Source organism: Pseudorca crassidens, chromosome 7 (assembly GCF_039906515.1).
Source record: "Pseudorca crassidens isolate mPseCra1 chromosome 7, mPseCra1.hap1, whole genome shotgun sequence".
NCBI classification, from domain to species: Eukaryota; Metazoa; Chordata; class Mammalia; order Artiodactyla; family Delphinidae; genus Pseudorca; species Pseudorca crassidens.
Genome location: NC_090302.1, coordinates 11,496,284 through 11,510,019, shown reverse-complemented (window position 1 = coordinate 11,510,019; position 13,736 = coordinate 11,496,284). Strand labels below are relative to the sequence as shown.

At 36.5% G+C, this 13,736-nt stretch overlaps 1 protein-coding gene across 6 annotated transcripts in view; it reads right to left on the bottom strand.

Moving 5' to 3' along the window:
- The window catches only part of DENND1A (DENN domain containing 1A), a 541,250-nt gene that overhangs the window by 441,790 nt on the left and 85,724 nt on the right, over positions 1 to 13,736 (bottom strand). The gene's annotated exons all lie outside the window — the stretch shown is intronic.

The window sequence follows — 13,736 nt, the reverse complement described above, 5'->3', positions numbered from 1 at the left end:
CATGTTTTGTCAGCCAATTTTCTTCTCTAAAATCCTTGAGGGTCGGCGAGGGAATGTGAAATTTCCTATAATGATCAAATGAGGACCCTATTAATTCTGAATCAACAGGATATAGTCTGAGCTTAAAAGGCATAGTATTAGGATTTCAGAAATGGGTTATTTGGACTTCAGAAAGTCATCATCAGCTTCACCAGCAGTGAAGGTTCCTGCATTTGCCTCCATGTTTGATTTAACTTGGGGGAAAAAACAGCCCATATATTTTTCTGCACATAAGCTTTCCGGTAGGAAAATGAGAGAAATTCATCTTTTAAACTTTAAAAAGATAATTTGTATTGCTAACACACAACAGTGGGTCTCAAAACCACAGTTTAAGCAGAATACAGTTGCTTATTTCTTATTATTACTACTGTTAAAAGAATGTGTGTTTGATTCTTATATCCTTGACACAAATTAAGACATTTGAAATTCCTTTGCCAAAAGAAAAACAGATGAAAGGTATCTACCTACTCCAAAATTTAGCAAGCACCAAAATAATTTATTCAATACATAAGGATCACAGCATAATAATAATAAAAAATAAATCAGTATCATTTACTGAGTTTTATTATGTGCTGGGCACTTGCTAAGCATTTAAGATACTTATTTTATCAAAACAACACCACTATGAGAAAGATAGGATTACTTTTCCCATTTTATAGATGAGAAAATTGAGGCTTAGAAAGTCAAATAATTTGTACACAGTAAGTAGCAGAGGGGGCATTTAATCAGTTCTTTAGTTTGGTGTGGAAGATCAGTTTTCTATTTATATTTTCTATTTTGTATCATTCTTTTTATCTTGAAATTTTGAGCCTAAGTATTATGTAGGGCAGGGAACGTGCAAATATATGTACATACATACACATTCAAAAGGGTTTTAAAGACAAAAAACTACTCACATCTGCAAGCCCGCTGTGTAGCACTGCGCCAGAACAGAGCTTAGGTTTGCTCCAAGAAACAAAATGGACTTCTCAATTATAGACGAACAAGCCAAAGCACTGCATATAGTAAGTCTACAAAGCATTAACTGGATTAATTAGCAAGGGATTTGAGGAGAAGCTTGGAGCTAGGAAACCAAAACACTAAATTGTTTAAATACTTTGGCAAAAGATCAAGGTTTCTAAGCAGCACTGGGTCTCCTTCCATCCTTTTCGTTCCGTGTTTTAACACATTTAACCTGTCTGAGGTACTTGTTCATTAAATACAAATGACATTGTCAAAATACCAAAAAGAAAAGTGAATTTAAAAAAATGCTGCAAGCTGTTGCCAATTCTGCCAACATGAGAGAGCCCAGGCAATATTAATTACAAATCAATTGCTTAGGACATAAACAGCTCTTATCACTGGTAAACTCTCCCTCTAAAATACCTTGCTTTAGAGAAAAAAACAAAGCCAATGTCTCTTCTATTATACTTGGTGACCTAATGAGGACAAAGAAACAAAATAAAACGGGAGAAAATGCTCCAAAGAGCAAATGTGAAAAAGGAATCCTAGCTAGATGAACGCCTGGAATGCTACAAGAACAGCACTATCATTTAGAAATAACGAAGAGGAAGTGGTCAGGGTAGGGACATTTACTGAATGGGTTTCTGGTTTCCAGGAAGTAAGAATTTTTACAACGCAACTGATTTTCACAAACACATATGGCAGCAAAATGATAAAAGAAAGCTTTCAACGACACAATCATGGAGGGAAAAAAAAATTCTAGTTTTATGAGGACCAAGCACATACATCACAATTCCAACTCCACCACACACAAATACCCAATCAAAATAATAATCTCAAAAATCAAAGGGTCCTTCCACAAGTCTAGTTAATCTAGACTCTGCCCACAAACTATTAATTGCCCTCACTCTATCTTGGATATCTCTGAATTTTCCTCTTAATTTCCCTAAAGGGTTAGAGAAATCTAAGTACCTTTCTACAGCAAAAACTCAAAATTCCCTGCTCCACAATGCACTTCATTTATTCCAATGGGGGGAAAAAATAAGTAGAAGGTAATTACTAACTTTCCATCAAAATACATTCTGATTTCCATTATCTACAGTAGGGTTTCTATGAATATAGGGTATAAAAGTGGGGAAGAGCTCCAGCTATGAAGCTTGGCAAAAGCAGTATGGTTGGGGGCAGTTTTCTTAGCCTCCATCAATTAAATGATGAATATGCTCCATCTTGAAGCAGTATAAGGATTAAAGATACTATTTGTAAAGTATCCAAAAGTGTGTCTGACACAAAGCAGGTGTTTAACAGTTACTATTATTATTTTTCTTGGCTCTAGGCATATGGTATGTAAAGTTTCAAGGATAATACAGATTCTTTGCTGAATCTGAAATTTTATTGACAATAACATAAACAAGGCACTGGCAGATTATGGTAGGTCATGCTGGTCATGAACAAAATTTATCCCAGTATGTCCAAGGCACTGTGTTTCCAAAGAGTTCACAGCACTCTCACACCAATCGTGCACTTTTACAAAATAACTGTGAGGAAAGGCTAATAGGCAATGATACCCCTGGCATATCAATTCAATTCACATATGAATTAACAAGACTTGAGGAAATCAGAGAGTTAAAAATGCATCCAAGCTCATGTAAATTTCCTGACTATAGGTGTTTTATTCACTAAACTTGGCTGCCTGTAAGAGGAAGAAAAAAAAAAAACACACATTTATTTTTTCAAATAAAATTATAATGAAGAAAAATATGGTTAAAAAAAGAATACAGTTTTCAAAAAAATGAGAGGATATATCATAAAATTTCCAAAAGAAAAGTGGCCCAAAAGGTAGGTAGGTAGGTGAAATGTATTATACTTTGGGTTTAAGTTTTTTAATATTTCATATTCTAGAATTCTTTCGAAGTGACAATATCATACACTATTTATTTCAAGTTTGAGGAAATACTAAAATACTACTGCATTATAACAATTTTCCATACAGGTATACAAAGCTTTTTTTAAAATAATATTTAATGCTGTCTTTAAAATAGGTGTTTATTCACATTACAGAATTCACTACTTTTTAAAAAGAAGTTTCATTTAACAGTGGCTAGTTTACAAAAAACACTAATACTATAAAATGTTTTGGGATATTTATTGCACAAAACAGGCTACAACTATATTTCTATTATCTTCTATAGTTCCCTTACTAAACATTTGTTGAATACCTACAGTAAGTGAGGGGCTCTGAATACCTTATATCATTAAAGGTCTTATGACATTAAATTCTCAAAATAACCTTAGGAGGCAGATGGCAATAATTCTGTATTACTGATGAGAAAACTGAGATCCAAAAAGATTAAGTGCCTCACCCACATTAGTATACTGACCATTGAAGGGCCAGGATTTAAATTCTAAACTGAGCATAAAAACCCGTGCATCTTAGACTATGCAGGCTGCTTTCCCATATTCCTACCTTCTCTGTATTAAAATAATCAAAGAGATACACCATCCCACTGCCTTCACAGACACCAGTGTCTCATCACTCAACAAAGATACTGCACAATTAGCCCCCTTTGCCTGCTCCCAAAAGGACTGAGCATCTTTCAACAAACCAGGTCAAGTTAAAGGAGAAGAAAACACAACTTTAAAAGTCTTGTTGCATCAGCACAACCCAGAAGCAACCAGATTCTTCTATCCAGGGTTAAAAATATGGATACAAACATACAGACATATATAGCTTTTCTGAAAATTGAAAAACTAAACTATTTTAAAATTATCTTTCAAGACTATATAATTTCTATCAGGAAAGGCTGCAAGCACAACTCAAGAGTCCTTGACTCTATCATTGCCAATCTCACCCCAAACCTTCCCGGTCAGAATCTCTCTTCCTAAAGATCTCCAAGAAAAGGCAAAAATAAAGAAAGTGAAAATGTGCTCAAATGTAAAGACCAAGAGAAACTGTTGGTCTACTTTGAATTCAGCTAATGTAAGTTGGAGGCATAAAACATACAAACCAATGCAACTTCTACATTATTCCAACACTCACACATTCCTCTTTCCAATTGCCTACGAGTGAATTTTCATTACAGAAACACATGTTGTAAAAAAACCGTACTAGCTCCTTTATTCCTCATACCAAGCCTCTAGGATGGGCCCCATTAATAATCCCATTTTACATATTAAAAAAATAAAAAGCTAACTCACCCAGCCTATCATCGCACAGCTTATAAATGGTAGTAACTGAACTATAACTTATGTTTTTAACTGAACCATACTAAAGCCAAACCTTGTTCCAACAGAGAAGTTCAGAACACACCTGAACCATTATCTTTAAACAGAGATATCGTAGACATAGGCATATTCTTTTGGAAGCAGCATGGTATAGTGGGAAGAAGCAGGCCTAGAATCAAATCACCAATCTACTACCTACTAACTATATTATCTTAGGGTAAGTTAATTTCTCTGTGCCTTGGTTTGGAACAAATATAAAGACAATAATTCATATCTTATGGGCTCCAGGAAGAATAAATACACACATGTGTGCATATACATGTGTGTACACATATGTGTGTGTATATAAATATATATGTATATACATATCAAATAGAAGCTCAACAAATGCTGTCATATCCACGCTGTTACCTACCTCTTAAGTTTGCTCCATTTCAGTACTCAGAAGAAAAATGATGATGACTGTTAAAGAGCAAATGCAGAACCTACCAGCACTTTTAACCAGGTCATCAGAAAATTGAAATGTTGACAAGGAAGTAGCCATATCAAGAGTCATTAGCCACAATGGACCAAACCCAAACACTGCAAAAACTTCCTTAAACTGCATTAGATATTTCTGCCAATCACTCTATGTGGCACCTGGAAAGAAAACCCAACTAAGAAAATCTATTTTTCTTTCTAAACTCAGTTTCCTTGCATAGTGGCAAGCAGGAACCAATTACAGCTATGGACTCTTGGGGAGTCCTAACTTAGAAATCTAATTCCAAAAGAAAATCACATCACCTGTCCTCAATGGTAAACCCCAAAACCTCCAACCATTTCCTCAGTTTCCAAACACTGCAGATGACTGAGAGAGTTCAAACACTTATTTACAGGGAAGTCCTCAGCACATTAAGTAGAAATTATCTTTACGTGTATATAATCTGACAAAAGGCACACATGGGCAAGAGTCATGCCTTATCAATCCAGCCATGTTTCACTCTCTGCTCACCTATGGCCCCCAGAAAAGGCAGTGTAGCATAACACACCTGGGTGACCACAGGTATCCCAGGCCTGGGCTGAGCACATGCTCTACGCTGGGAACAGACACAAAGTGTCTGTTAGCCATGGGAAGCCAAGCTTGAAAGATCATATAGTCTGAGGATGCCAATTTGAACCATTATCAAGATCAGTAGTGAACCAAGGAAGCCAGGAGTGAAAGAAAGGAGAATGAGCAAAGCCATGATGAAAGAGATGGAATCACCCCAGTCCACGACTTTCCAGTTCTAGTTCGTCCTCATGAAGCCCAGCTACATTTTGCTTCCTGTTCTTCCCTGTACAATAGACTCCTCTACTTCCATCCCTTCCTTCTTGAGCTAGTTTTAGTGAAATTCCACTCCTTGCATTCAAAAAAGCCTTAACAAGGAAATTAGCCCATTGCCTGGCACACAAAAAGGATTCAATTAAACATTTAAAAACAGGAGTACAAACCTTATAAGATACCTGATGTTAGATGGGCAGTCCCGTAATTACAGTTCCCTCAACAGACAGGCCAATTTCCCTTAATCCACTTACCAAATAATTGTTGAGGAAATAAACAGTATTTGACACAACATGACAATTTATTCTAACTTATCATCCAATAATAATTAAGCAGTCGAAGCTTACAATGAAAGCACAGCTCTGCAGTTCATATTGTTCTTTTAAATTAAATAATTTGGAATCCTGTGAAGAGTTCCACCTTACAGCATATTCCCTCATTCTTGTGCAAATACAATCTGTCTATCAACATATTAGCATTTCAATCACCTTTGCTTTTTTCATAACTGGGAGAAGCTGTCTTCATTTATTCCTGTTGAGCATATACCACCTATGAATTATTTCTAAAGCTAAGCAGAAAAATTCAATTTAAATCCAAGTAAATGAGAAACTGGAACTATTTTTGAAAATAAATGTAGGACACTGGTTCCATATACATGCTCCTGAGTATTATAAATATGCTTTTCAATGATTAATTTACCTTAAGCTGCAAATAATTTCCTCTGAATTAAGTTGTTAGGATAGTCGGAAATGGAAAACCAACCCCACATTTCAAGAATTTTTTGTCTATCTTCTTAAGAATTCTGCATCAATTTATATTCCTGGAGTAAATACATCCACCATTCAAAAAAAATTTTTTTTCTAAGTCCCCTTTAAGCATCCCTTTATGGCACTGACCATAAATGGTGTAATTTGCCTTGAACATCATTAAAATGTAAAGTTAATGAGGATTCTGAAAACAGAAGGAATGTAACCTATTTTCAGGCAAAAGTTCTAACACAGCAATCAGAGGAAAAAGCTCTTTGATGTTTCTTTGTCTCTTCTCATTAATCTTTTTTTGTCTCAGAAAAAAAAAAAAGACGACTATTTAAACTAAAAAAAAAATTATATATATACATACATACCAAACTTTAAATACGATAATTATAACAGAACTCCAGTGAGGTCATTAGAATTTTTTTATGAGATCAACAAGAGTCAGTCATGTACACACGGGGATAACACCACCTACCTGGCAGAATTGTTATAATGTTTAGATATGTTGTAAGTAAAGTGTATAGCACAGTAACTGACACATGGAAGGTACTCACTGATATTAATTCTCTCCCCTTTTGTCCCTCCCTGGTCTCCAAAGGCCCAGTACAGTGCTGGCACAAAAACAGTGCTCAAAGAGTAGCCATTATTATTATCACACACGATGTATTCCTTTTTCTTGCTGAAAAATTCACTAAATTAACCCTAACCTTCTTTTCAAGATTTATGCAAGACTCAGCACCCCCTGTCTCTAGGCAGGTGGGGCATTATCCAAATAACCGGCATGGAGTAAACAGTCCCGTGTGACATTTTATCATGTGAAGTGCCTGCACAGGTATAAATATTATATCCTCTCTGGTTTTATTGCCTCATTCTACAATTATACTACTAAAGAGCAAAATAGCATGCAGAATGTTAAGTGGCATTCTGCTGCTTGGAATTTTATCCCAAGGCTCCATTCAGAATAACAAATGTGGGAGCTATTTCATCTCTGCTCTATCGTGAAGAAAGTCATCACCTTTACTTGAATATATACGAGGATTTGGCTTTCTGCAACCCATTTTGTGCTAAGTGAAGTCTTAAACCAAATATGCTAATTACCAAGAAGGTGTTATTTAAGAAGTATTATAGTGCTTTCCAGAGAGACTTTACCATATACTTTGTAACAGCTATACCAATTTCATAATCCCAGTAAACAAAACCTAATCGGCAATAAGTGGATGTATCAAAGATGATCCACCCTTAAATAACACTAAAATTTAGAATTTCTCTACATCCAAACAAAGAAATTGTAAATTCAATAAACTAATCAGTTTTCTAAATGTTAAGAGATCAAAACAATGTTTCCTTAGCAAATTTCACTTTAAAAGCATTTCCATTTAACTTGTCTCATAGTCCCTGATTCATTCATTCCATAAGCATTTATTAAATCTTAGTACTGAGCACTGGTCATACAGTGGTAAAGAAAACAGCAGGGAATCCTACCCTCACAGAGTTTTAGCTCCAGTGGAGAAGCTCAAACAAACTAATAACCACACAAGTAACTTAATTACAAGCTGTGATAAATGCTACAAGAGGATACAGTATATGCCACAAGTTTACTTTGGTGATCTCAAAAGGGTTCCGTTAGGAAGTAATGTCTGAGGTAAGAGCTAAAAGAATGGGAGTTGCCTAGTTTAAAAAAATAAAAGGTGAGAAAGTTTTAGGACAGTGATGCTTGAGATGGAAAGAACGAGTTTTTAAAGACATTTAGGTAAATCAATCAAATATCTGTGATACACTGAACAGGCTGAGTGGGAAGGTAGGTGACCAGCATAAACGCAGTAGGTTTCTAGCATGCAGAACTGGATTACAATTTTTTAAAGTGTTGCTCACTGGAAGTAGACCAGATCTTCAACAGGGTTAGTGGGGAGATCATGAGTTAGGATTTAGACATTTTGAATTTCAGATGCCTCTGAGGCATCCAAATGGAATGGGAGCTCAGAGGAAGAATTTCATACCTCATTCATTTATTCGACATGCAATTCCTAAGAAACAATTATGTATCAGGCCCCATGCTCCTCATGAAGGAAAAGGAGATGAACAAGATGCTGAGCTGCTCTTTGAAAGAAACAAACACAATAACAAAGGTGCAGAAGTGCACTGAAGTTCAAAGGAAGGAGAAACAAAGTCTGCCTGGACAATCAGGGAAGATTACATGAAGAAAATTATCTTGAAAGATAAACAACAATCCCTCAAATGGAGAAAGGCAAAAGGCATTTTAGACAGAGGAAAAGCATCTGAAAATGATAATTAGTTTGCAGTGGCTGCAAGTACAAACTGTGTGAGTGAGTAGTAAAAGGAAAAAAACGTAAGGACCAAATTTGCACAAATAAAAGGATTTTAAGTGAATCCTATGAACAAATGTATGAAAACAAATTAGATAATTTAGATGAAATGGACAAATTCCTAGAAAATCACAAACTACCAAAACTCAGGAAGAAACAGATTATCAGAATAGACCTATAACAATACAATGAATTACTAATTTTAAAACTTCCACCAAACAAACCAAAAAAGCCCAGATTCACATTACTTCACTGATGAATCCTACCATACATTTAAAGAATAATTAATACAAATTCTTCACAAAGTCTTTCAAAAAATAGAATAGGAAGAAAAACTTTCCAACTCTTCTATGAGGACAGAATTAATGCTGATATCAGAACCAAACAAACATATCACAAGAAAAGTATAGAAATGCAAAAATCAATCAACAAGGTATCAGCAAACCAAATCTAGCAACACATAAACAAAGAATTAAGCCAGGGCTGAGCAGCTCCATCTCCACCCAGCCGTGGGTTAACAGACTCAGTGATATAGCAGGACTACCGCACCTGCAGGTATAGCAGCCACAGCCAAACTGCTGATTTAAAAAAAAAAAAAAAAAGAATTATACACAGGGTGGGCAGAATAGGTGAAACGGATTAAGAGGTACAAGCCTCCCGTTATAAAATAAATAAATAAATAAGCTGTGGGGATGTAACATACAGCATAAGGAATATGGTCAATAATATTGTAATAACTTTGTATGGGGACAAATTGTTACTAGACTGATCATGGTAATCATAAGGCAAATCACTATGTAGTGAAACTGAAACTAACATAATATTGTATGTCAACTATATTCCAGTTAAAGAAATGATGAGGGAAAAAAAAAGACCCATACACCATGACCAACTGATATTTATCCCAAAAATGCAAGGTTGGTTTAACATCCAAAAACAGATGAATGTAATAAATCATATCAAGAGAATAAAGAACAAAATAACATGACCACCTCAACAGACACAGAAAACACATTTAATAAAACCCAACATCATTTCATGATAAAAAAGCATTCAACAAACTAGGAATAGAAAAGAACTTCATCAAACTGATGAAAGGCATCTACAAAAACCTACATCTAATACCATACTTAAGAGTGAAACACTAAATATTTCCCTTCAAGATATGGAACAAGACAAGGATATTCACTCCTACAACTTCTATTCAAAACTGTATTGGAGGTGCTAGCCAGGGCAATTAGGCAAGAAAAAGAAGTCATCCAGATTGGAATGAAAGAAGTAAAACTGTATTTGTATGTGACATGATCTTTATATAAAGAAAATCGTAAGAAATCCATTAAAAAACTATTAGAACGAGTAAACTAGTTCAGCAAAGTTGCAGCGGGATAAAAAAAAATCACTATACAATAATAAATTCTTATTTCTATTCACTACAAACAAACAATATGAAAACGAAATTAAGAAAGTTCCACTTAGAGTAACATCAAAAAGAATAAGATACATAGGAATAAATATAACAAGAGAATTGCAATACTTGTACTCTGAAAACTATAAAACATTATAGGAAGAAAATAAGACCTAAATAAATTGAAATCACTCTATGTTCATGGATTGTAAGCCTTCATATTGCTAAGGTGTCAATGCTCCCCAAATGGATCTACAAATTCAGCTCACTCCCTATCAAAATCTCAGCTGGCTTACTTGCAGAAATTAATAACCTGATCCTAAAATTCATATGGAAATGAAAGGGACCCAGAAGGGCCAAAACGACTTCAAAAAAAGAACAAAATTGGGAGACTCACACTTTTCAATTTCAAAATTTGCTACAAAGCTACAGTAATCAAGACAGTGCAAAAAAAAAAAAAAGAAAGAAAGAAAGAAAACAGACAGCACAGTACTACCAGAGGATAAGAATAGAATTAAGAGTCCAGAAATAGAGGAGATTGGTTCAAGATGGCACAGAGTAGAAGGACGTGCACTCACTCCCTCTTGTGAGAGCACTGGAATCACAAATAACTGCTGAACAATCATCAACAGGAAGACACTGGAACTCGCCAAAAAAGATAATCCACATCCAAAGACAAAGGAAAAGCCACAATGAAACAGTATGAGGGGCGCAATCACAATAAAATCAAATCCTATAACTGCTGGGTGGGTGACTCACAAACTGAAGAACACTTATACCACAGAAGTCCACCCACTGGAGTGAAGGTTCTGAGCCCCATGTCAGGCTTCCCAACCCAGGGGTCCAGCAATGGGACGAGGAATTCCTACAGAATCAGACTTTGAAAGCTAGCGGGATTTGACTGCAGGACTTCGACAGGAATGGGGGAAATTGACTGCAGGACTTCAACAGGAATGGGGGAAACAGAGACTCCACTCTTGGAAGACACACACAAAGTAGTGTACGCATCGGGACCCAGAGGATGGAACAGTGACCCCATAGGAGACTAAACTAGACCTACCTGCTACTATTGGAGGGTCTCCTGCAGAGGCAGGGGATGGCTGTGGCTCATGTGAGAAGAAGGACACTGGCAGCAGAAGTGAGCCCTCCCAGAATCCGCCATTAACCCCAACAAAGAGCCTGGTAGGCTCCAGTGTGGTGTCGCCTCAGGTCAAACAACCAACAGGGATGGAACCCAGCCCCACCCATCAGCAAACAAGTGGATTAAAGTTTTACTGAGATCTGCCCACCAAAGCAACACCCAGCTCTACCCATCATGAGTCCCTCCCATCAGGAAACTTGCACAAGCCTCTTAGATAGCCTCGTCCACCAGAGGGCAGACAGCAGAAGAAAGAGCAACTACAATTCTGCAGCCTGTGGAACAAAAACGACATTTACAGAAAGACAGACAAGATGAAAAGGCAGAGGGCTATGCACCAGATGAAGGAACAAGATAAAAGCCCAGAAAAACAACTAAATGAAGTGGAGATAGGCAACCTTCCAGAAAAAGAATTCAGAATACTGACAATGAAGATGATACAGGACCTCGGAAAAAGAACGGAGGAAAAACTATGTGACAAGCACTGTTGTGAATGGTTTACATGTATTAGCTTATTTGATTCACACAGCACCTTCTCAGGTAAATACTGTTTTTAACCACATTTTACACATGAGAAAATAAATAACTTGATTGAGGGCACACAGCCAGTAATTGGTTGTGCCCGTATTTAAACCCTGGTGGTCTGGGTTCATGCCTGTATAATACTTTTAAAAACTTTTGTTTTGGGCTTCCGTAGTGGCGCAGTGGTTGAGAGTCTGCCTGCCGATGCAGGAAACACAGGTTCGTGCCCCGGTCCGGGAAGATCCCACATGCGGCGAAGCGGCTAGGCCTGTGAGCCATGGCTACTGAGCCTGCCCGTCCGGAGCCTGTGCTCTGCAACGGGAGAGGCCACGACAGTAAGAGGCCGGCATAACGCAAAAAAACAAAACAAAACAAAAAAACTTTTGTTTTGAAATAATAACAGACTCTCAGAAAGTTGCAAAAATACTACAAGGAGTTCCATGTACGCATCACCCAGCTGTCTCCATTAGTAACATCTTATATAATGATAGTCACAGCCTGCACTTTTAACTGTTACACATCCTGCCTCTTGTGCAGCAGTCATATATACATTTATTCATTTTTCAAATGAAGGGATTGAGGCCTAGATAAACTAATTTCCTCATTGATTATTCTGAGCATTCCATTTCTAACTCCATAATCCTGATACCGCACAGGAAATCACCGACATTACTGAAATTGCTTAGGTAGGGGAGGATTTCTGCCAAGAATAGTTCATTCCATTCCATTGCCAATTTTGTCCATGTTGATTTTGTATGGTTACCATTTCTGCTTGTTTACTGTTATCTGCCCAACACGGATTTCCATTCTTGTTCCTTTGATATCTTGTATCAACTCTTTTGACAGTCTTTCCATGACATACCTTTACCTTTATCTATTATCTTCAGCATTATTTGAATCGTGAGCACTCTAAAGTAGAAAAAATTACTTCTAAAAGCCAAAAGTAGTGGCTTGGAAAGTTGTTTAGAAATGCAGTACCATCATCATCTTCTACATTTTTTAAGTTTATTGATGCTATGCAGTGGAAAACAGTGGTGAATAGTTTTTAAATAAATTAAATCAGTAAATTCATTTCCCTAAAAAAAAAAAAAAAAGAGGCAAAGATCAAGAAGATGCAAGAAATGTTTAACAGAGACCTAGAAAAATTAAAGAACAAACACAAAGAAGAATTAAGGAACAAACTGAGATGCACAATACAATAACTGAAATGAAAAATACGCTAGAAGGAATCATTACCAAAATAACTGAGGCCAAAGAACAGATAAGTAGCCTGGAAGATAGAATGGTAGAATTCACTGCCGAGGAACAGAATAAACAAAAAAGGATGAAAAGAAATGAAGACAACCTAAGAGACCTCTGGGGCAACATAAAACACAACAAAATTCACATCACAGGGGTCCCAGAAGGAGAAGACACAGAGAAAGGACCCGAGAAAATATCTGAAGAGATTACAGTCAAAAACTTCCCTAACATGGGAAAGGAAATAGTCACCCAAGTCCAGGAAGGGCAGAGAGTCCCAGGCAGCAAAAACCCAAGGAGAAACACACCGAGACACATAGTAATCAAATTGACAAAAATGAAGACAGAAAAGTTATTGAAACCAACAAGGGAAAAATGACAAATAACATAGAAGGGAACTCCCATGAGTTTAACAGCTGACTTCTCAGAAGAAACTCTACAAGCCACAAGGGAGTGGCATGATATATTTAAAGTGATTAAAGGGAAGAACCTACAACAAAGATTACTCTACCCGGCAAGGATCTCATTCAGATTTGATGGAGAAATCAAAAGCTTTACAGACAAGCAAAGGCTAAGAGAATTCAGGACCACCAAACCAGCTCTACAACAAATGCTAAAGGAACTTCTCTAAGTGGGAAACACATGAGAAGAAAAGGACCTACAAAAACAAACCCATAACAATTAACAAAATGGTAATAGGAACATACATATTGATAATTACCTTAAATGTGAATGGATTAAATGCTCAAACCAAAAGACACAGATTCGCTAAATGGATACAAAAACAAGACCCATATATATGCTATCTACAAGGACCCACTTCAGACCTAGGGACACATACAGACTGAAA